The sequence below is a fragment of the Balearica regulorum genome, chromosome 12 (genome assembly GCF_011004875.1).
Source record: "Balearica regulorum gibbericeps isolate bBalReg1 chromosome 12, bBalReg1.pri, whole genome shotgun sequence".
Lineage (NCBI taxonomy): Eukaryota > Metazoa > Chordata > Aves > Gruiformes > Gruidae > Balearica > Balearica regulorum.
The window spans coordinates 5,943,070-5,964,907 of NC_046195.1; the positions used below are offsets into that span (position 1 = coordinate 5,943,070).

A 21,838-nucleotide genomic window follows, 5' to 3' on the forward strand; every position below is an offset into this window, starting at 1 on the left:
TATAGAAACGATTGAATTCTTTCATTTAATATACATCATTTATCTACCAGTTTCATGCCTCTTGTTTCAAACAATGAGCTCCCTGAAAAAATTGGCACATCAGAAGCTTTATAATGTAGCTTCTCCAGTTGTCAGAGTCCCAAGGTGATGTTTTATCTGCTGTGGAAAGTTCATTCCCAAATTTCTGTAGAAAAGGTTAATTTCTTGGTTGTTTTTTCAACAGTAATTCAGTCATCAGCAGAGAAATTCTAGTTCCATTTGGCTACCATCACTCCAGACTATGCAATTTGCTATGTTCTTTCCACTTTGGATTTGGATTGTGAATCAAAGAGTTCCTCTTTTGGAATCTTCAGCCTCAAAGGATAAAAGAGTTATTTTAAGAATTCTCTAGAAATGACATTGTATGTATGAAAGTAAAGAGACTGTAAACTATATGCTTGTAAATTGCTTCTCTCGTCCATGTCATGAGTACCAAACACAAGCATAAGTATATAACCTGTCTTCTGACAAGTCTGGAATGTCAAAAATAGTTATCCCAAGCTTTCTGCGATCAGCAGAAATACGTATACATAGTAGGCATCTGCAGTCCCCCAAATAACTGTATTTTTCCTTTTGTGTCCTGTATTGATGCTGAAAATAACATGTGGTAGTGGTGTGGTGGGTTGACCCTGACTGCAGGCCAGGTGCCCACCAAGCTGCTCTATCACTCCCCTCCTCAGCTGGACAGGGGAGAGAAAATATGATGAAAGGTTCATGGGTCAAGATAAGGACAGTGAGAGATCACTCACCGATCCATCACAGGCAAAACAGATTTGACTCAGGGAAATTAATTTAATGTATTGCCAATCAAATCAGAGTCGAGTAATGAGAAATGAAACCAAATCTTAATATACCTTCCCCCTACCCCTCCCTTCTTCCTGGGCTCAACGTCACTCCCGATTTTCTCTACCTCCTCCCCTCCAGTGGTGCAGAGGGATGTTCCTTCAGGAACAGACTGCTCTAGTGTGGGACCTCATGGGGTCAGAAGTATTGCCAGCAAACCTGCTCCAGCACAGGCTTCCCACAGGGTCACAGCCTCCTTTGGGCATCCACCTGCTCCGGCATGGGGTCCTCCATGGGCTGCAGGTGGATATCTGCTCCACCATTAACCTCCATGGGCTGCAGGGAGACAGACTGCCCCACCATGGTCTTTTCCATGGGCTGCAGGGAATCTCTGCTCCGGCACCTGGAGCACCTCCTCCCCCTCCTTCTTCATCACCTTGGTGTCTGCAGAGTTGCTCCTCTCACACATTATCACTGTTCTCTTGTGGCTGCTGTTGCACAGCAATTTCCCCCCCTTCTTAACTACGTTATCCCAAAGGTGCTACCACCATCACTGATGGGCTTGGCCTTGGCCAGCAGCAGGTCTGCCTTGGAGCCAGCTGGCATTGGCTCTATTGTACATAGGGGAAGCTGCTGGCATCTTCTCACAGAAGCCACCCCTGCAGCGCCCCTCCCACTACCAAAACCTTGCCACGCAAACCCAATGCAAGTGGTTTCCTAATTACAGGGTTCATTTAACAGAACACTTACACACTTGTTTGAATGGTGCCTAAATTGTTCTCAAATTCATCTGGATTCTTTACTGAAAGGTCAAGAATTGCTCTTGAAGGACATCACAAATGAGATAATGTAATAGTTTTGAATGGAGTGCACCTCTTCTTTCGTGAAAGGTGATACTTACAGGATGGGCTAAATTTAGTTATTCAGATACGATGTGCTGAGCAGAAATTAGTAGCTTACTATCAGGATAGTCAATTTTCCTATCTGGAGCTAGGTTAAAGGAGGTCTACTTATTCTCAACCTCAAAGAAGTCTATAGAGACAAAGGGTAGTGAATATCAACAGCTAAATAATTTCTAAGTAACTCCACTCGATATTAGTTTGGGGTAAACAGAAGCAGTAGATGATAACCCCATCAATCACTTTGTGTTTCACAACCAGTTTCAAGCAGTGCCATTAGATTCTTTTTGAAGACATACAACAAGTTTTCCAGAGCCCTCCGCTGCCCAGCTAAGTAACCCCCTAAGGCAAGTGCATCCTTTCTTGACTGATTGCCTCTGTTGAAAAGCATCAAGAATAAACAAATAAGGTAGCTATTAATTAGCTTGGAAGGACTGGCTTTTAGTCATTGCAGTGATTATTGTTTTCTCACTCCAACCAAAAATAGTTTATGGAAATGAAAAATCCTTTGGTATTTTATTGAAATTTACAGAAAATGAAGATTTTTTTTGTAAAAATGCAGTGGTTGGCAGCCAGAAGTGTGTGTGTGCGGTTGGTGATGTTAACAGAAACTGTAGTACTCTGTGAATTTGTATACTTTGTTTAGGTTGTACCAGCATGCCAAATCTGTTAGCAGCTTTCCAAACAGAAAGGATTATATGGAGCATGTCTCATTTTAAAAAGTCAGGTTAGGAACCTGTAAATTATTCAATGTGTTCAAACACCTGTAGCAACAAGTTGTTGGGTTTTAATGGGGATCTGTAGAGGCATAGGGGTCACTTCATATTACTTGAAGGTGCAGGGAGTAAGTACTTAATGTTCACTATGATTTTATTCAGGTTCTAATTTCTACAGTAACTAATTCACAAAACAAAACAGTAAGTAGAAACTAAATTTTATTTTGTTCCAAATATGAAACAGGAAAAATCTGGATTACATTGCAATAGGTTAGTATTCATACAGATTCATTTCTTAAAACCCTTCCATGCCTCCTCGTAGAATTTCCATTCTTCTGTAGGTATATGGCCATTCCAAGTCAGCTATCATGATAAAGCCTGGTATGTGGATGTAAAATGACAATCATCTTAACCATATGCATGTAGCTAGGGGAATTACTTACGAAGCTTTATTCTTTTCATTCAGGCCTGTCTCACTGCAGGTGAAAGAGATTCTTTGTGGCAAGGTAGCTAAAAAGCAGTGTGTACATCAGTAGTTTTCCATCTAACTTTTTATTTTAATCTGGCTGTTCTTCCTGAATCATATATTTCTTGTATTAACTTTTCTTTGATTTTTCTCAAAATATTATTTTTATAATAAAATTATAATTCATATAATGAAAATTTGAACCCAAATATAACAATTGTGTATGAGCATATGCCAACCAGGAGGTACATTGTCCTTTCTTGTAAGAAATATGGCTTACTTCATGAATTCTTGTCTATCTTTAATAACTATTCCATCAGTGTGACTGGGATATTGAAAACTGATGCATTTCCTAGAAGTAGCCTTTTGTGAGGAAAAATGTGTGTGTGATTTGATAAATATGCATCCTGATTTAGTTGACATGCTGTCAAAGCAAGCAAACCAGAGGCAATTGCTAGAGCTGAGTGTGTGGGTGGAGGTTGGCATCCAGAGCCTGTTGCTCTGGGGCCTGGTGAGAACCACCAGCCGCAGCCCAAGAGGCACGTGAGATCTGTGCAGGACTGGCTTATCTCCTCGTCGTGGTGGCAGCAAAGTGGCTGAGAGGAAAAACTGCGCATAGCAGTTTGGGAAACTGTTTGTTGCCCAAGCACGCTAGCTGTTGTGTGGTTTGGGGTTTGGTTGGTTTTTTTCCAGTAAAATCCCAGTTTTACAAAGAGTTCCAAGTGCATGGCGCTCCTGCTGGAATCAGGTCAGTTGGGATGAGGGATTCAGTCCCCACAGAGCTGACTGCAGCACTGAGCCACTACGGAAGGAAAGAAGCATGCAGTTAAGGAACATAAGTAACAGCATGATAAAAAAGATTTGCCAATACATTTGGAGAGTTAATGTGTTTAGAACATGTCTTGAGAAAAAACTTGGAGCTTCTCAGTTCCACTGTCTACTTTGAAAGGTCTCAGTCACTGTAGCAGCAAATGAATATTGTAACAGGAGACCACAGAATAGAGTTTTGACATGGCAGGATGTAAGTATACATGGCTAGAGAAAGACCCGTTGTACCCTTAAAATCAAGCTCTGTTAATTTTCAGAAGATAGAATTCTCTCTTTATGTTATTACTATGGTATATGAAGCTGTAGTAGCATGATGGTACTTAAAATGTTTTCAGAAGCTCGGTCTACAAAAGCTGCTTTTATTGCTGCAGATGCAGATGCTGAATTTGGTGACAAGACTGAAAGCGACGTAGCTGCTTCCCAAGAGTTTTGTATTCTTGTGTATCAAATTCTCTATTTTAGGGCCGTGACCTTTTAAAGATAATGTGTAAGCTCTGCTGGAGATTTCAATAGGACCAGTCAGATGCTTGAAGTGAGCCATGTACTTCAGAGTTTCGCTAAACTAAGGAGCATAATCTCTGGATAATACTGTGGTTGTAGCCATGATGTGCCTTACACATACAGAGGTGCAGGCTTGTTGATGTGTTTCAGTAGGCCCGCTCATGTACTTGGAAAAAACAGAGAAGTTTTAAGGTTATTAAGGTTGGGTGTATAGTTTTAATAATTAGTCGTATAGCTGCACATTGGTTACATTCTTATTTATTTATTTATTGTGTGTCAAGGTTTTTTCCACTTTGGAACACAAAAATTTAGCTCACAGTGGACTTTGTTACTGTATTCTCTTTAAATCCTTATTCTTAGTTGAAGTAAATAAACCAACATGGTAAAGAGAGCTGATAGCTACTCCATCTGTATTATGGCACACAATGATGGCTGGAAGTTAAAGGTTTGATATATAGATCTATTTTTTTATTGCCAGCCGCTGCCCCTGAAGAAAGTATTAAAATTTCCAGATGAGTAACCAAACAATAAATAGATGAGACAGTTGCTGTGAATATCTGATTTTTTGCATAATAATGAGATATTGCTGGATAATACACTTTGCAGTCCACAGTTTGTCTACATTATCATTTTTATTGGACAAATGCATAAGAAAGATATACAAGTAAACCCACGCCAAGTCTTTTATTTTAAATTGACTCCATATGAGAGTTCAGTTAAATTTCCAGGACATTTTAAAAACAAAACAAAATCTAGGAATATTCCTACACACATACATGCACACAGAGGCATTCACATGCACACATTCAAAATATATAGCCAATACCTCACTTAGGCACAGCAGAAACATTGTGTGCAAACTGCAAGCTCTTTTTCATGCCAGTTAGGGTAGAATGAGGGTCATTTTCAGTAAGCATCATCTTTCTTTCCTTGCAGAAGGCTCACAGAAACATACGCAAGGGAGCCCTTCACCTCACAGCAGGACCTTGTTCCATGCCAGAACAGGCCAAAGCAAAAGGAGTCTTTGGGGTCAGTCACAAATGGCGGGGTGGATAAGTGAATTCCTCACTACGTTTACAGTGGAAAGAAACCTAAAGTCTAGCCATGCTGATCTTCACGGAAAAAATGTTAGTCTACACGTCTCAAAAGAATTGTACCATTTTGGTGCAATTGTGAAGGGGGGGAAATATGGCACCTATTGAAGTCACTGACAAATTTCTTACAGCTGCATATAAGGGTGCTGCTAACAGCACTGAAGCAAGATGTCTGTCACTGCTATCATTGCTAGGAGATGACTTGGCGATATTGCCAATATCAATGCACAGGTCAAAGCTTGTTCTCGGTTAGAAAGTTGTCACAGTTAAACTAATCCATTTTTTTAATTCGTTCCAGACCTTTTTGGTTTAGAGTTCTATTGAGAGTTTTGGGTTCTTTCTAGAGAAAAAGAAAAGCTATGGTTTGGTTTATTTTATTTTATTTTATTTTATTTTATTTTATTTTAGCATAGTTAACTGTGTTCTGCATTTGACCATGTCATCTGGACAGAAAGGTGTGTAAGCTCAGGCTTCAAGATTGGTTTCTTCTGGTATACAGGTCTCCCACTCCTGTTGTTGGTCTGGTTTAATTCTGAGCCCTCTACATGCTGCAGTTATGCCATCTTGTTCTTGTTTTTTGCTGTATTCTTCTTAGACCTCTCAGTCCTCTCCAAGTCTTCCCACAGATGTTTGCTTCACCCGTGTTTGGAGAGGGCAGGGTCCTGTGTTCCTCGCACCTCACGCTCCTGGTGACTACAGTGGGAGTTCTTGCTGTGCAGACAACTGAAAAACCTTATTTACACAGGGCTGGGGTTCAGACCTGTGAAGCACTAGCAACTGAACTGCAAACAACTGAGTATAGCATCTGCTGGTTAAACTGAGGAGCTGGCTTGTCTCCATCTTTCTTTTTTCCTCTGTGTGTCTCTGCGTGTATGCACCAGATAAGAAATCCACACACTTAGAAAAAAGGTAAAGAAATAAGCAAGCTCAGCAAATATGACTTCGATGTGTCCTAAAATCATTTACAGCCATTAGCTAACCTCAGCAATAGATGAAAACTGTTGCTAGATTAAAAAAAATTCAGAGCTACTATATTGCAGCTCTGCTAGTACTTATATGATTTAATTTAAAGAAGGACATATATTTCCTGTTGGTTCCTCCACACCAGATTTATGTAGTGGTGGATTTCTGACCCTGTTTCTTCACCAGGTCGTACAGTATTGAGAAATAATGCAGGATTTTCCATGAATTTAAAGTATCTATCAGCATTTCTGTCATGACAGACAGCATAAGAAGAGCTTTCACGATGCACAGCTGCCAGTGTTGTACTCAGAAGCCATTTAACAAAAAAGAAATGGGACCAGATTTTGGCCTAGTTATTCACCTGTTGGTGAAATGTCTCACACTGAGGGGTGACATCTGGACTGTGTCCCAGTTCAGTTCCTCATAATCCCTCATGCTGTAACTGATAAACAGGCATGTTTTGGGGGTTCGTTTTCCTCAGTCATGTAGGTCCAGCTCATATTTACAAAACTTAGAGTCAAATTGAAGCCTTAAAACACAGACTATTTTCATCTAGCAACATGACATTCCCCACCCTGGCAAAATTCCAGCCTACTGCATTTGACCTCAGAAACAAGATGCATTATGCTCCTGTTGTGCTGCTGGAATTATGTAACTGACCAATTAATTATATTTTAAAGATTATGCTATGGATAATGGGTAGCAAACTTGGTGAAGTCATCAGGCTCAGTGTACTGCAGGTGCAACATCTTTTCTTACTGGAATTTGATTCATTCACAAAATCATTTTTCTATTCAGAACAACTGTCATGCTTCCTTTGTCCGTGGATAATTAAATAACCTTTTCGATTTATTCATGTATTCTAATTTACATAGGGTACCAACCCAAAAAAACCCCTCTGGTCACCCAGACAAAAGACATAAAATACATAGAAAGATAAATCCAAATGTCAGCCACAGAACAGTAAGAACAGTTCTGCTGGCTGGTGAGGGCACTGTTGCTGTAGCTTGGAGTCTGGCCCTGGGTGGTCTCTGGTAAGTATGCACGGGTAGTCAGGACTGAACCAAACTGAGTACTGCCGGTGAGTTTTCTGGTCTTCTCGTTTTCTGAGGTCTTATTAGGAAAGTATGGGTCTGAGGTATTAAAACTGTCCTGTGCAGGCCTTTTATACTCTCTTTACTCCCAGCTTCTTTAGCTCAGCTTTCTAGGTACGGCCAGGTACTCAGAGCAAGGGTCTCCCCTTCTATTGCACCACTTCCAGGCGCTGGTCTTTGTACAGACCCTGTGCTGTAAGAGAATTCCATCCAAAGCTTATCAGCTCTGTGCTGGTGTTCTGAGCCTGCAGGCATCCTACAGCTGAGGTTCACAGTTCCCAGAGGTTAGTTATTTTTCACAGTTTTAGATACTCCTGTGATTCCTTCTGCCATAGGATTTGAATTCTTCACAAGCATTTATGCACACAATTGCACAATATCACTGTGAGTTTGGCAAATGGTGTTGGTTTCGTTATGGGGAGCAGGCACAAAGGGGCCCAACATGTATTTGTTGCAAAGAATATATAGGTCACATCTCAGAAATACTAGCTATAAAGACACTTAGATGCTGGAGCAAGTAACATAGGTTGTTGTGAAACGCTTTGCGAGTTTAGAGAAGAGGCTATACAAGCACTTTCAAGGCAGTCTAGGCCTATTTTGCACTGTCTGGGTACAGGAAGATGGTTGTATCATCTCCCGAGATCCCATCTGCTTCTTTCTTTTTTTCTGCAAGTCCTTAAGGGCTCTTTGGGAGTCCGTGAATGAGTTGGAATATTAACCTAGTTTTCCAAAGTTGTAGGCAAGCGCACTAATGTTTGGACTGTCCTGTCTCTTAACCACAAAAGCCAGAGCTATGGTAGCTGAGGGCAGACTTACGTTCTGGCCAGCACAGCTGGGCCTCGGGCTCCCCAGCAGCCGGTCCTGTTCAGGCTCTGTGATCGCACGTGGCACAATATGCAGGACTGTGTCCACAGCTGGGGCAATGCTCCAGTTGGTGACTTTGGGGATTGTGTGTGTGGACTGATTTATGATTCTCAAGTGTGCTGTGTAGTAGCTCTTTTTTTCCTCAGACAAGGCAATTCAGCTTCAAACATGACTGTCTTATTTATAAGCAGTTTAAACTTTACACTCAAGTTATTTTCTTCTCTTTCCCCAAGCTCGTAATTTAAGGGGAAAACCATCAAAAATAAGTACATAACATAACAGAATACAAACCCTTAAAAAACTAGCGGGAACCTTCATTCTCTGCTTGTTTTCCTTTATTGTATTTTGTTTTATTAATAAGGCTGCTTCTATATTCATGACAAAATAAGAAAGCTATTTCCAATGAAACAGACAAGTCTTTGTTAGACATCACATATTATTTATATTTGAGGTCATAAATATTCATGACTTTCATGACTTTAGATACTTTAGAATCAATTCCAAACATTTTTGTTTTGATTCACTCTTATTTGTTTTTTCACATTGAACTTGTAGAAGAAATTTTCCTCTGTTTTTCTGTGAAAATTCTATCAAGTTCTGCAGCCTGATTTAATCTTTTGAAGCCTCTTTTCAAACTATTTGAATTAAGATGTTGTTCAATGTATTTTACATGGCTAAATCTGTACACCCAGGCAAAATCAGCAGTTAGTGTTGTGTGACAGAAATGCATATATGATGGCCACCAGTTCAGGTGTCACTTAGGACTGATTCTGGGATTTCATGTAAACCAGAAGGGACTGAAAGAGACAAGCCTTTAACTGGAAACATTTAACAGACCACATTTTCCATGGGCACAACAGACAGCATAACCTGTCATTTGACATCCGATTTCTTGGCCAATTCTCTACAGGTATTGAACAATAATTGGTATTGCCTGATGTGAGTTGTCTCAGTAACTATAAATTAATGTTTGTTGTTCCTTAAAAGCAGGAAATTCCTCTTTCTGAGCAGAATAGTTCTGTATCTTCTCACAAATGTACAAACTCAAATGTTAGTGTCCTATAAATAAATAATGAATAATTGTTATCAGTTGAACGACTGTTGATGCAGAGAGCAGAGTCTTCCAGAGATCAGATATCTGAACCTGATATCTCTATAATAATTGGGAGCCAAGATAAAATATCCATCTACATGTAGAGGAGAGAGGACTCTGCCTATGGAGGGTTAAATATAGGATAGAGGATGTGCCAATATGAGACAGAATTATTCCTCCAAGAGTTACAAGTTATTCCATGTATTTGTGCATGTTTGTTTCTAGGGGATTTCTTTCATGTAATTTTTTATATACTAAGATTATAGAAAAAATCTCTACAAATCTGACATTGCACTCTGTTTTTGCCTTTAGAATCTTTATTCTTAAGTAATCCTAACAATAACCAGTAACTTGCTGACTATTGCAGCAATAAAATATGGTGGCCATATTGCAGTCTCCACTGGTGACATATTCAAGTCCTTTTTTTAGGGCACATTTAGAAGTGATTGAGTACACAGTGTGATATTGACACAGTTCTTATAAGCCAGTCCCTCTTCTTGCTGCTGTAATAGACTGCTGTACTGTCTCTGGAGTAGTCAGGCTTTTGATGACTAGGTGTAGTAACCCTGCCTTCTTTCCTCTCTACCTCCATGTTCTCTTTGTAGTCTCCTAAAAAAGTCTGTTTCCTTTGCAGCTCTCCCTCTTCATACCATTAGTCATTCGTGTCGTCGAGGGAAGCAGAAGATCAGTGAACAAAAGTAACCGCAGGTCCTCCAGACAGCCAGTTTGCTTTGGACATCAGTCATGAGTCCTTATTTCTAGATAGAAACATTTTTTGGTACTCAGAGTTGGGTAGGATGAAGGCAGTTTTGGGGCTGAGAGACTCTGTCCAGTGGTAATTTGCCCTCAGGAGGGCTGTAGCCAAGGAACAGGACAAGGCTGGACTCTGCATTTGCCAAGCCATTGAGTTTACAGAGCTTGCCCTAAAAGTGAACATGCAGAAAAAATACAAGGCGGGGGGGGGGGGGGGATTGGGGAGACACAGAAACTTTATATCCAGAAGGTTAGCTTTATATTAACTGAGTTGCCATCAACACAAGAAAAGCAATTCCTATAGAAGCTGTTCTTTTGTCACCAGATAAATCTTTAAAAGTTCGGTCTATACTCAGATCAAAGGAAAAAGTAGATGGGAAATGTAGGAAAACAGTAAGTAAAAAATAAAAGAAAAATCATACCTTAAAAAAATAAATCTCTGAATGCTTTCAGAGCATGAGGGAAAGAAATCCCATATTCTTTCCAAGCCTGTGGAACATCATAGCTGTTGTAAATAGGCCAGTCCCAAAGAGAGTACACGTGTTCCAGATAGGAGGAGATTATTTGCTGCATCATTTTAGCATCTTTGATTTATCAGTAACTAATGGAAAGTTGACAGGGACTTTGAGCAAAATAATTCAGTGTGTCGTGAGGCCAAGATCTGGCATCAAAAATGTTTTACTTATGGTGTATTCATATGGTGAGAACATAGCCAAGTTGTTAGTGTTAATGAAATCCATTCTAATTCCTCTTTGTAAGATGCATTATTAATCTGCTGTTATTAAACAAGGAGTTTAAAGCAGTTAGGACAAAGAGTAGGACAAGGAAACAAAAATACATTTGAAAATTGCACCATTCAGAGCAAGAACTTAGAGGTTGAACAGAATTGCTTCAAGTTTAGTGATGAGTCTGATGTACTCATTTGGGCTTTTAGATAATTTTGGGGGTAGAGACTGTTGTCTAGACAGTCCTAGTGACTAACTGGGTTTGGGTGGTATTATCTAAATTTGCAGTGTTTTATCCTGGTTTGCTGAGGAAGTGAGGCTTATGAGACCATGTTTTGTGCCTGTTTTCTTCTCTCAATCAACCCAAGTAATGCTGAATGTTTTAGCCAGCTTCAGTCAAACTAGAGAGGAGTAAAAGTCCTGTTTCTACTAGCTGGGTTCCTTATTTTTAAAAATGCTTTCTTAAATATTTTCTTAAAATGTTGGCTGGATAGAAAAGACAGTCTCAAGCTAGATCCTTCTTGAGGGAAAGGCAGTCTGAACTCAAGCACTGTACATTTTGTGTGGCAGCAGCAAGCCAGTCAGTCAGTGGGGGCATCCTCTGACACGTCAGCAGGCAGCTTGCTATTTCATCTGCTCTTGTGAGGTAGGCTACCGTGCAGGAAACAGGAAGGGAGGGCTGTTCAGGCAGGTATAGCTTAGGGAACAAAGGACATTATCTGTAGGGAATCAGGTAAATTTATTCCAGTGCTTACACTACAACATGCTTTTCAATACTGTTCTGCATTAGCCATCCTCACTGAGATCAATGGGAGTTGTATTGTGGACTGAAAGGATAATAGCATGAAGAACAGTGATGTACAATCTTGAAAAGCCTCAGTGTCCAGAGGGAGCTCCCTGAGTGCTAGCACTAATAGCTCCTTACAGAACTTACAGAACAAAATCTTGGTACTGCTCCCACCAAGATCATGGAGAGGGCTTATATGAACAGATTAAAGTTTTCATTGTGTCAGAGTCTGGATCCTGCACTGCTTGAGAAAACACTTGATAGCAATATTTTGGCAGATCTTTCGCTGGCTGTTGATTTTCCAGTGATTGTGTGTTAATTACACAGTTTCAGCAAGTAAAAGTTGAAACAGAAACATTCAAGAATACTCTGAATTATTTGTTTTACACAATTGTAGATGCTGCTTTGCATTGCTTGGTGACTTCCAAGGAACAGATAAGCAGATGGCACCTTAATGCCTAGAGTTTTAAATAGTCCACAGAGACTGACAAATGTGATTTTATTTTTGAAAGAAAACAAAATTGATCACATTTTCATGCCCATTTGCTTGAGCCTAATGTGCATGATGCTTTCTGTGCACACGGTATATACTTGCATATGTAATTTAGCAGCGTAGGAACTGTGTATGTGAACTTCTATTTGACGGTCTTGCTCTGCATGACTAAAATGAGACCAGTTCTGCTGGGTTGAAATAAGGATCACACAAAGGAGATTTCAGTAGGTCGTTAAAGAGATTGGTGTTTGTTCAGTCCATTTAGTATGGTTAATGCAATAATTTAGGAGGTTTCCCCTCCATACAGACAATATGAGTTCAATCATAATTCCTTCAGAGCCAAGAGAAGGTTTAGGCAGAATTAATAAATATTTGTAAGAAAGAAGTTTTCTCTTTTCAAATGTACAATTACCATTTACTATTGGAAACAGAGAAAGGATCCAGTGTATGGTGTCGCATGCTTGGAAAAGTGGAACATTTTCTAAGGTCCAGAGAGAGGCCAGGGTCTGGAGCTTCTGCGAGATAAGTTACCCTCTCTGAAGTCTTGTGCTGCTACAGCAGAGGCTTTTCTGGTGCAGGTATTACCTGAGCTGACACAAAACGAATTACCAAAACACTGCTCCGAGGTCTGCAGCACAAGGAGCAGCTCAGGCTTTCCTCTCAGCTGATGCTGAGAAGTGGACAGGCATGATTTGCATCCCCCACTCCAGGGAGAAAGGCTTTTTTACCATTGCTGTTCTGAGCGATACAAGGAATTCCACCTCATGTCAGGATACTCTGAGGATCCAGGCTTGTATAATGATGCTTGCTGGTTTTCTATGAGATCAGTTCCCAGCTTTCCTAATAGGTATTTCCAGAGCTAAAGTGGATGAATACTGACAGCTTCTGCTTTGTATCCTCAAAAGCTGAAGGAGAAGACAATGCTGAAAATAGTACTTAACTCTGTGCTGTTGACCTCCTACCCAACTGTGCCACATCCACATTCACAGAACCATAACCTCCCTGACTTGCATTGAGAACTAAGGAACGCATTGTTACTGACCCAAATGCATCCCATTGAGTTTCTTTGCAGCGGCATTTGACCCCAAAACTGTCCTTTTAAGCAGTATCTCTTTACTTTGAAAGAAATAAAGAAATCACCCAGAGCTTGATCATGGAGAAACAGTTTGGGGTTGCTTTATTTAGTTGTAGGAACTGATAAAGGAGAATGTTTAGGAAAATAGAAAAATGTCAAGGGACTTTCAGTATTTTGAACAAAAGAAAAAGCAGCACTTGGATATATACAGCCCTTACTGCAAAGGGAGGGCTAATGCGTGATCGAGAGTGCTAGATGTCTCATGTGTTTTCTTCTTTTCTAACGTTCTGGGTGGCTATATGATCTGATGTCTTGGGGACTCTGTGGCCTGACCAGTTAGGAAAAAACCATTGTTCTCTGATACACAACTCGGATGCATCAACTGCGGACAGAGAAAGTGGACCAGTTTGAGAGAATTTGAGCACTACAGGCAGAACTGGGTTTACTTTCCAAAGGAGAGTGCTCATCTGTGTCTGTGTGTATGTTCTCTATGGCAGCTGGCCCAGCAAGCCTCTTCCTACTGAAATAGCTTATACTAACAAAATGGGCTTTCATTGATATGACTTCTGGTGTAAGTTCCCTGTGAAGACACAAACAGCTTTAATACTAGTGTAACTATGCTCTCTTGGGATTTTGCCTGTATGAAAATGCTACAGAAAATAAATCCTTCACCTCATTACATCAAATCTAACAAACATTGCTACGATCCAGACATGATCTAATGCTGTCAGGTTTGATGTCATTGGTGAAATTCCATCACAGGAATGCATCCACTAACTCTTTTAGTGCTGCTTTCAGAAGAAAATCCAGTATTAGTAACTCTGATGGTTTTATCAGAAGTGTCACAGTGCCTGATGCTTTACTTACCAGTCCTGGAGAACTGAATACTGGAGATTCTCCAGTGTTTGATTTGTGGTTTGAAAAGGAGGCAGGGCGTATGTTTGAGGTCTTACTGATGAGATGAAAACTGGATAATGTGGTTTTGATGCAAAAGGAATTCAAAAATTCTTCCCCATTGAAAAAGTGGAGTCAAAGCATGGAAAAGAGACAATTTCTCAAAACTTTCTATTTTTATCTCAGAAGTATTTAGGACTGTGATTTTGTTAATGTTTAGATAGATTTGTCCACAGCTTGGAAAAAAAGTACCCTAGCAGTCCTAAAAATGGATTCTGAGCTGTTCTTTATCCTTCCAAGCACTCCAAAAAACAAAACTGTGCTGAAGGCAGAGAGGAACATAAGACCAAATATTCTGGGTTCAGTCCTTCCTTGGCTGGTTCTTTTGTGGCTGGGGAAAAAAAACGCTTCTGGCTTACGGTCTGAAAGTACTAGACTAACAGTTGAGGAAAAAATGAAAAAGAATGTAGACATTTTCCAGAGTTTTCAGAGTTGCCCATGGCCACGTAGCATTAAGGCACCTGCGTACATACTGTATATGACCTGCCGCATCCACTGACTGTGAACCCAAACTGAGAGAAAGGAAATTACTTAGAAAACCATCTGAATGTTCTGAAACACCTTGATGGTGAAACCCTGGCTCTATTTAATTCACCAGGAAGTTTCTATGGATTTTAATGCAATTAAATTTTACCCTCAAACCTACACCCTACTGTATAAGACATTTGCAAGCATGACTCAAGTGAGCCATGCTGTAACTAGAGGACCGTATGACTGATAGATGAGAAAACTCAGCAGTGGTAAGGCAAGCAAGTAGGGACAAGCTCTTCCCTCTCTGTAGAATCGTCTGTTATAAGAGCTGTGGGTCACCTTCTGACATACACGGTACCTGTCATTTTCCAGGAGAAAATACTGGTGCCAGTCTTGCAAATCATGAATGGTTGAAGATGACTTACTTAAAAAATGCATCCTTTGGCTAGTAAGGAAAGCAGCTCGATGTGGTCCAGTTTGTCCCCATGCACATTCAGGAGTATGCTTCTCAGAACCTCTGGATATACCTGACCCTTCTAGGTCTAGCAAAGATGAGGAAGCTGTAGCTCAATAAACAAATGAACGTGACTATTAACAACTTTCTGCAGGTGTAGAAAACACAAATGTCTGCTTTCATGTGTTAGAATTCCATTCCATTAGAGTTCTCATAGCCACCAACAAATCAGCAATTTGGAGCCCAATTACATGTACAGGGATCAAACCTCTCTTCATCCTCTTCACTGTTCTCCGGAGAACTTTCTTAACCTGGAAATTATGAGGATTAATCATGAAATTGTCTTCAAAGAGGGCTCAAGCACATCAAGCACAAATTGAGAGGAAACAAACTATTTGTGTGTTTGTGGTCTCCTTCAGCAGGTCCATGCAGGCTAATCCCATCCTTTTGCTCTGGGTGTGAGCAGTTTTATCACTGGTCTAAATAGCCCAGCCCTGGGAAAAGCTAAGGAGAGGCGAGAGCACAGGGACAGATGATGCAAGCCCCGTTTCCATGGCTCCAGCTCTCTGGTGTGTAAGGCCCAGAGAGCTATCCATGCCCCATTAGCCCAGGGGACAAGGCAATAACATTGTTTAAAGACCCTGGGGTGCTGACTGCACCTTTCAGCTTCTCAGTACTCTGCTGCCAGGAACCTGCATCATTAAGCAGAGGAGTTAAAAGGGAAATTTGTCAGCCAGAGCCATGAAGACTACACAGGAGAGAAATTCAGGAAGAGGTGGGAGAGAATTGGGTGGTGATATTGCTCTAGTTGGTAGAAAAATGCACTTCTGTGGCATGGGAAGAGGTGGGCTTGCAATTGTTTGAAGAGATGGTTGCCATCTGCAGCTGGCAGTGGAGCATTGTCTTCCTGGCTCTGAAATGGGTGCTTTGTCCACCTTGGTATCCTGCAGCAGAGTTTCCTGTCTGGCCTAACATTGACCCAACCTTTAGAGCAGCTATTTTTGGCCGGAGCTGGATGACATGGTATGCTTTCATGTTCAGGCATTCCAAAACAGAGCTTTTTATGTCTTTTTGCTTATTTCATTTGAGTTTATATTTGCTTCGTGTTTAATTGGTAGTGCAGCAGCACTGCTGATAGTAGGAATAAAAGTGCCCCGTAATTAGTAGCTTAGACTGTTAAAACATGGAACTAACGTGTAGGCCTGCTCAAGGGAGCAGCCTCGGGAGCAACAGTTCCCAAGTCCTCCAGCAGACACCAGACATATTAGCGGTTTTTGAAGGCTGAGAAGGCACCTCATGCCACTGAGGCCAGGGCAACTGGGCACACCTACGAGTAGAACCAGGTCCAAGTTTTGGGCTCAGTCCCTCCCTACATATCTATTATCTATCCAGTAGCTACTAAAGTAAGCGAGGAGGATGGAAGTTGTAGCCCCCTAAAGTGCCTTAATTTCATCATTGGGAAAAATGCCTACAGGTGAATGCAAACAAGCCTAGTAGGTGCAAGTTGTCTGTGGCTGTGGTAGTTGGGGGAGTGGAAATGCTGAGCATTTTTCTGTGGCGTAAGATTAGTATTGGCTGTAATGTCTCTCCAAGGAGCTGCTCTAATTAATGCAAAATACTCTAGTTATTACTTAAGAAATACCAAGGCCCTTCTAAATAGTGCAAAATTAAGAGCCTTTGTTTAGTAGTGCCTACAGTTGAGGTGTGAGTTAAGCGTTCAAACGCTTTGGTGCTTCCTGGCAGTGGCCATGTTGGGGACATGTGAGGGAGCAGAAGGACAAGGCCCTCCCTGGGTGCCAGAGTGCCCTCAGTGCTGAGGCCGCCAGCAGAGGAAGGGTGGCAGAAAAGGTACCTTCGCATAGAAGTGCTGCCAAAGGAAGGGCAGGGTCACCTAGTCCATATGCAGCAGTCAGCACTCCTCTGAAAACAGCAGCCGTTTCTCTTCTGTCTTCCTTGCTTGCTCCCCAGTCAGGCACGGCACAGATGAACTGGAGAGAGACGCTGCCTGTCTCCGGGCCTCGGCGGGTCTGAGCGCCCCTGGGCAGGGGTCACTGTCTCGGGGGTCCTCCTCCTCCTCCTCCTAAGAGCCCGGAGGAGCCCCGCGCCCTGCCCGGCAGCACCGCGGGGCTGCGGGAGCGACGCCCGCCGCGCCTCGGGCTTAGCCCGGCAGCGGGGCGCGGCCGCCCTGCGCTGCGCTGCGCGGCAGGGCCCGGCCTTGCCTACGGGCGTCGCCGGGGCGAGGGCGGGCGCGGGCCCCGGCATGGAGGGGCGCGGGGTAAAGCGGGGGGTGTCCTCCGCCCTCCCGGCCCCGAGAAGCGCGGCAGCGCTCCGCATGTGCGCAGTGCCCTTAGCGCGGCAGGACGGCAGGCTGCGGAGTGCAGCAGGGCAGGAGCACTTTGCCCAGGCGTCCCGTGAAAGGGCTGCAATTCTCCGGGCAGCCTGGGCAAAGGGCGGATGATTCCTCATTTTCTCTTTGTGAATAAAAATGTTACCTTCCAAACTGTACGTTGGCTCGGCTTGATAAATCTGGAGCCTTTTTGTTGTTGTTGTTGTATTTTACTGTATTTTTTTCCGAGCAAGGGTGCCGGTGCAACTCGTCCTGTAGCGCAAACGGACCCAGAAAGAGAGAGGAAGATAAAATGAATTTAAATTCCAAAGGGGTTTCAGTGCTGGTTTCCTAGTCCCCGAGTCAGCAATGTGTTTGTGAAAATTCAGCCTTTTTGTCTCTTAGAAAAAAAGGGCTAAATCTACATCGGTGGCCCAGTCTAGGTTTGCTATTCTTTGCATTTTCTATTCAAGTGAATGAGAGTGAATGAAGTGGCCTGGGACCCTTTATTTGATCTACTCAATTGCATAAAGTGACAGAATTCTAATATATTTGTTTAATGCTCTACAATGGGGCTTTCACTTTCTAGTTTGCAAATGAAGCCTCGATCTGCAAAGTTTTGTCCTTTTTTTCTTTCCACTTTTTTTTTTTTTTTTCCTGGCAGAGAGACCATATTTCATAACTTGGGCTACGGTTTGAAGTGATTTCGAGAGGAGTTTTAGACTCGAAAAGTGGGAAATAAAGAAACAGATGTGAAGTTATTGTAAATTCTTATAGTGGGCTCTGGGGCTATTGTAAACCCACTGCAGGCGGTCCAAAGCCTCTCTTTTTCATGCTGTAATTGAAACATATTAATTAGATAATTTGTTGTTAGTTTAAAAGAAACAAATACGGCCCCTCCAAGGCTTCAGACTCGCTTTCTTTTTGTTAATAAAAACAAAACAAAAACAAAGCAAAAAACCCCAACCCACTAAAGTGACATTTATATTAAGAATCTGAGATAATTCGCTACTGAAGTTGATGAAGCTGCTAAGTTTTTTCTCCCTTTCCCAAGGACCACTTTTGAAGAAAGGCTGGCTCATAAAACTCCCTCTCAGGGGTCGACGGGGAGTTCTTTTCTCCCTACCTGGCACAGACCGCCCTTCCCCGCAAGGCGCGGTCCGAGAGAAAATAAATATTCTGGGTGAGAAAGAGCTGGCTTTCTTCAATAGATGATTCAGTCTTGTGGGGTGGTGTCTTGTCACACGTCGAGGGGAAAGAAAACAAAAAAAAAAAAGAAAAAAGAAAAAAGGAAAGAAAAAAGGAAAAAGAAATGTCCCGACGAGAAAGGATTCACATACCATGCACTGACATGAAGCAAAAACCCGAGTCGCCAAGCACGACTGGGTTCGCGGGCTTACCTTGCACAGCCAGGCTCAAACTCATCCTCCGGAAGAAAAGAGCTTTTAGCTTTTGCCTAGAATGAACGGTCTCTTTGCGTGAAGTACGCCTAGCTTATAATGTCTCGCTGGCAAATAAAATAAAAAAATAAAGAAATCCCCCCTGACCCCCAGGAAATGTCTAAACAGGACGGAGAGCTCGGCCGCGGCTGATTCACTCGCGCCCCTTCGCCCCTTCCCTCCGCGCTGTTGTCTCTTGCTGTTCTATTTCAGATCTGTGTTTATTGACATTGGACTTGAGCCATTAGGGAGATTTAACAAGTCAAAGCAGTAAATTCAGGCGGCGCGCCGAGCTCCGTATTTGTTTGAAATAAGCATCGCAACATTTGGGGGAGCGGGGCGCGGGCAGAGATGCGCGTAGGAGCGCGGCGCCGGCCCCACGGGCTGCGCGCTGGCGGCCGCGGCGCGGGTAAGGGCGCGGGTGGCGAGGGGGATCCTCGGGCTTGGGCAGTCGCAGAGATAAAGCTCTTTAAAAGTTGGGGTGCGAGTCTTTCTGTTGGATTATGTAGCCAGGAAGCTATCGCAACTTTTGAAAATACTTTGCTTTGGGGCATGATCTTTTCAGATCATTATCTCCGCTGATTACGATATAGTTTTTAAAAGACCCTGAAAGTGCAGCTTCATCTTCTTAGCTGAGCTCGGATTTCATCTTTGAGGATTCGTTCTGACTGCTAGATCTTAAAAGGAAAAAAAAAAAAAAAAAAAGGAAGGAAGGAGAAAAAGAGTCCCCGTCGTCTAAAAATGTAGGTCATCGCTTGTTTAGGAAAAGTTTGTCGAGTTATGTGTCCATTGATCTGGTGATAAGTTTTGAATGCTTTCTTTAGCTGATCGTGTTGATATAATCGTGGGTTGGACTTGATGAATGAGTTCAGTTGTCCCCCATCTGACAAGCTTTAGCAGCTTCATGCATTTTAATCAGCCCATGATTCATGTATTTTCCACCTTTTTTTCTGTGTGTGGGATCCGTTCTCTTTAAAAAAAATGGTAGCAACTGGATTAATTACCCTCTACATTAATCTTAAAACTTCTGCAAGGACTTCTGTATGTACTAAGGAAATGGGGATGTCACTTGCGCTGTTTATGGTCCAGAAATGCAGAGAGATCGGGCAGAGACACCACCTCTGTAACATCATTGCCGTAGAATTAGTGAATCCTGTCGGTTCGTTAGAATACAATGTTGTTTTCGTGCTAATAAGCTTTTAAGTATTCGGTTATCTCCTAACTGCGCTCTTGGCGCAGACTGCCTCATCTCCGAGACACTTATTTACTGATTTCACTAGATTGCTTCTGTCCATTTCAACAGTTGCATAATCCTTGCAAAATCTCTAAAAGAATTGAAGAACCCCACTGGAAGGTGCCCGGAATCCAGTTTTCATTATAACTACTTTGCCCTTACTCTTTAAAAGGGACCGTAAGCTGGCTTAGGGAAAAACGAGTACAATTGTAAGTGTTTAGTAAGTTTGCAATCTACCGGTTTTGAAAAGTGTGATCAAGAGAGATGGAGAAATTATAGCAGTGGTCGCAGTAACTGCAATGCTTGAGGAGGTTTAAACGACAGGTAAAAGACTCCAATAGCTCCCTTCTACTCGAAAAAAATTTTGAGATGCCACTTGTAAGAAAAAACACAACTGACAAAAATTCAGTATTTTCAGCCTTAAAAAATAACTAATTCTTTAAAGATTTTTGTTTGCTCTGTATTGTAGATCACTACTTTTTATACTTTCTAGAGAAAATTTAACTTGGAGTATGTAGGTGATAACTATTCATACACACAGGCGTAAATGTAATGTGTGTTTATATTCCCTATAAGCGTATAGGACACAAACGCATATATGTGTGTTATGCATATATGTATAGATATAAAAACAACAGAACACACTTATGAGGGTTATTTCTTCGGTGAACCAGCGATAATTTCATCTAACATGTTATGGTATGTTAATAACTATATAGTAACCTCCCTTGAAAATGCTGTTTCGATTTACTAAATATTGTAATAACGTCATTCCTTTTTCATGAACTAATGCTTTTACTTTTTCATGTAAACTATTTAAAAAGACAAATAAGGAAGTAAATCTTCATTTACATATTTTAATGAGAAAATATTATTTGGACGACTAGGTTCATAATTTAACGTAGACACTTTTTTTAACCTTTGTCTTAAAACACACATGCTGGGAACAAGAACATCAATATTTAAAATGCCATGCTTATTCTGTACAGGAAAAAAAAAGTTAAAAAGAAATCTCTTTACAGTTTCAATAGATGCTAATGTCGGGGGGGGGGGAGGGTGTTCTTTTTTTTTTTTTCTTAACTTAAGCAGTTCACAACAGAACAACAGTTCAGTTTCCAGCAAACTACCTAGAACTAGAAAGAAGAATATCAAACAAAAGTGCATTTTACACGGTTTTATAATCATTCCTATGCACAAACATTTACAGTCTCCCTAGCCCCCTCTCTCTTGTCTGCAAAGCTCCAGCAGAAATCAGAATGACATCACAGTTTGTACCTGCCGTTGTGTGACTTCTCTACGTTTTATCAGTGACTTCAGCAGCTTTTCTTAAGCTGTGCCGGGTTGTGTGCTTGGTAACAGGTTTAAGGGGTTTTATTATTATTGTTTGTTTTTAAGCTATGAAATAAATAGCCACAAAATTTAAAAAACAAAGAAACTGTCGGCTCCCCACACCTTCATGTTAATCAGAAGTTAAGGACAAATCAACTTCCCTTTCTCTGCCACCTGAAAAGTACAGTAAACATCCACGTTACAACAGGTACTGCAAAGCGGACCTCATCTGAGTTACAGTACAGATGCAAGTTCAGTATTTACATTAAAACAGGCGCTTTGTAAACAATGTGGGTATGGAGTGAGTGAAGGGGTGCGTTTCCGTTGCACGGCGTCCTGCTCCTGCGGCGCTCGTCCCGCGCCCCCGGCCGCAGCCGGCAGGGCCGCCCGCCGCCTCCCTTACCTGCGGGGCCCTGGCTGCCAGCGCCCGCTCCTTCTTAGGGGCGACGGAGCCAGCA

The 21,838-nt window shown here is 41.8% G+C and overlaps 1 long non-coding RNA gene across 1 annotated transcript in view; it reads left to right on the forward strand.

Annotated features, from left to right (window-relative positions):
* LOC142603514 (uncharacterized) overlaps positions 1-21,838 on the forward strand; it is a 129,249-nt gene that overhangs the window by 95,175 nt on the left and 12,236 nt on the right. The window lies entirely within an intron of this gene.